This window comes from Cryptomeria japonica, chromosome 7 (genome assembly GCF_030272615.1).
Source record: "Cryptomeria japonica chromosome 7, Sugi_1.0, whole genome shotgun sequence".
Taxonomy (NCBI): Eukaryota; Viridiplantae; Streptophyta; class Pinopsida; order Cupressales; family Cupressaceae; genus Cryptomeria; species Cryptomeria japonica.
In genome coordinates, this window is record NC_081411.1 from 827,697,186 (window position 1) to 827,700,641 (window position 3,456).

The following is a 3,456-nucleotide window of genomic DNA, read 5'->3' on the forward strand; positions in this document are numbered from 1 at the left end:
TTCACCACTCCTTGGGGTACGTTTTGTTGGGTAATGATGCCTTTTGGACTTAAAAACACTGGCGCAACTTATCAACGAGCGATGACCCTTATGTTTCATGATTATATGCATAAGATTTTAGAAGATTATGGTGATGATATTTTAGCCAAATCCACTCTTCGTATAGATCATATTAAGATCCTTCGTCAAATCTTTGAAAGAATTCGTAAATATCACATGCGCTTGAATCCCCGAAAATGTGTTTTCGGTGTGGATAGTGGAAAACTATTAGGATTTATAGTTTCGCATCGTGGGATTGAGGTGGACACTAAGAAAATAGATGCTATTGTCAACATGCCACCTCCTAGAAATGTGTCTCAACTTAAAAGCTTACAAGGAAAGATTCATGCTATTCGTAGGTTCGTATCTCAACTTGCGGATCGTACTTTTCCTTTTACTCAACTTCTCAAAAAGGATATCACTTTTCAATGGAACGAAGATTGTCAGCAAGCATTTGAGGATTTAAAAGTATATTTGGCTAATCCTCCTGTCCTTCAACCTGCCGAACCTTCTAAACCCTTTCTTCTTTATACAGCTGCTTCCTCTCATGCTCTCGCAGCATTATTGGCACAATGTGATAAAGATGGTAAGGAATGTCTGGTTTATTATATAAGTCGTACCTTACTTGATTATGAGACCCGATATTCTACGATAGAAAGACAATGCTTGGCCTTGGTGTTTGCGACTCAGAAATTGAGACATTATCTTTTAAATTCAGAAGTCCACGTCATGGTAAAGTTTGATCCTTTGAAGCATCTTTTCTCTAAAACTGATTTATCAGGACACCTAGCTAAGTGGGTTATGATGTTAACTGAATTTGACCTTAAATTTGTTTCACAAAGAGCAATTAAAGGGCAAGCGTTGACCGATCACTTAGTTGAGGCCCCTTCACCTTTCTCCTTCCCTAACCTTGAGTCTTTTCCCGATGACTTCATTCTTTGTACAGAGAAAGATGAAACTTGGGAGTTATACTTTGATGGCTCTAAGTGTTGTACGGGATCGGGGGCAGGTGTTGTTCTAATTTCTCCTACAAAGAAATCCATTCCCTTATCTTGTCGTCTAAATTTCCTATGTACCAATAACATTACTGAGTATGAGGCTCTTATAGTGGGAATAAAAGCAGCCTTAGCTCAGAATATAAAGCACATACATATTTATGGAGATTCGCAATTGATTATAAGACAAGTAACAGGACTGTATCAAGCAAAACAAGACAAATTATCACAATATAAAGACCTTGCTATCTCTTTGTTACAAAAATTTGATTCTTATACCATGGAACCCGTTCCTCGAAAAGATAATCAACATGCGGATGCAATGGCATGTGTGGCTTCTCTTGTATCTTTAGAGGACCCTGTGGTTGATCTTAAATTTGCTATTCACAACCTTATTTCTCCAGCTATTGTAGACGATTCTAGCTTGGTAACATATTGTGACTTTATAGACTCAGATGAATGGTATTCGCATATCGTAAGATATTTGACCAATAGTACCTTTCCTGATTCCGCCAATAGGAACACTAGGGCTAGAATCCGCAAGTTGTCTGCTAGATATATCATTCTTTCTAATGTTCTTTACCGAAGGGGTTATAACGGTCTTCTCCTTCGCTATCTTAACAAATCAGAAATCCCCGTTGCTCTTGAAGAGGCACATTCAGGTGCCTATGGGGGGCATTTTGGAGGCAAATCCTTAGTTCAAAGATTGCTTCGTATGGGATACTATTGGCAAACTATGCAGAAGGATTCTTTTTCATTTATTAAGAAATGTCATCAATGTCAACAACACAATAATCTGATTCATGTTCCTGCCCAAGAACTTCATTCTCATGTAGCTTCTTGGCCTTTCTCTACATGGGGGTTGGATCTCATCAGTAAAATCTCTCCTCCTTCATCTCAAGGACACACTTTCATTATAACCGCAACAGATTACTTTACAAAGTGGGTAGAAGTTGTTCCCCTTCGCTCTACCACTGCTGAAGTGATTTGTCAATTTCTTCTAGAAAACATTATTTCTCGATTCGGGATACCTTCCACTATAATCTCAGATAATGGGACATCATTTAAGAACAAGGATGTGAAGAAATTCCTCAAGAAATATCATATCAAACATCGATTTTCTACACCATACTATCCTCAATCAAATGGTCAAGCCGAATCATCCAATAAGATAATTGAACAAATTCTTCGTAAAACTGTGAATAAGCATGGTAAGGATTGGAGTACTCAGCTAATCTATGCTCTTTGGGTCTACCGAACGAGTGTACGAATTGCTACAGGAACTACCCCTTATAACCTTGTTTATGGTGTTGATGCTATTATGCCTTTAGAGTTAGAGATTCCATCACTTAGAGTTTCTCTCAAAGGTATAGTAGATGATGACTCTTATAGAGAACAAAGACTTCAACAGCTTGAGATGCTTGATGAACAGCGTATAAATGCTCTTGAGCATATTCAAGCATATCACAAAACTCTACAACGAAGCTATAATGATAAGGTTATTCAACGTTCCTTCTCAGTGGGTGACTTAGTTCTCTATGAGAATCAGCGCAATGTGAATGCCTTACCTGGAGAAAAGGGAAAATTTAGTCCTAATTGGCTTGGACCATATATCGTTATTGAAGATTATGGATCAGGTGCTTACAAAATAGCAAATGTAGACGATACGCCTCTTAAAGAACCTATAAATGCTATGCACTTGCATAGATACTATGCTTAATTCATCATTCTTTATCTTTCATCTATCTTCTTTTTAGTTCTTCAAAATTGGGTAATATGTTAGTATATCCTGATTAGAGCAAATAGAATTTGTGTTTAATCTATATTGCTCTGTTCTTGACAAGCGTGTTTCTTCACTTTATAGTTTGTCTTGAATTCATTTATGTAAATTGCAAAAGATTTACATTTCCATTATGCTAGCATATTATACAATGTCTTTATGTGTTAAGGAGAATCATATCATGTTGTGTTTAAGTTTAAAATTAAATCACATTAGTTATATGATTCTTAGGCTTAACACATATCTCTTCTCTATCAATCAATGTAGTACTTGATTAAATATTTTAATTAAGTCACACATGTATCAATTTAATCATGGAGCATTGAGAAATCAATCACATGGAAATTAAATTCAGAACATACATGTACATCTACCAAATGTATTAACTTTAATCAAAATATACATGGTTTTAGGCATTAAAGATAACACATTTGAGACAAAGAGAAGCATGTATATATATATATATATATATATATATATATATATATATATATATATATATATATATATATATATATATATATATATATATGTGTGTGTGTGTGTGTGTGGATCAGGTTTTCATATACAAAAGTAGGTCACTATACATCCAAAATGTGACCTATCCTACATCATGAGATCATCTCCTATCCCTAGGGCTAG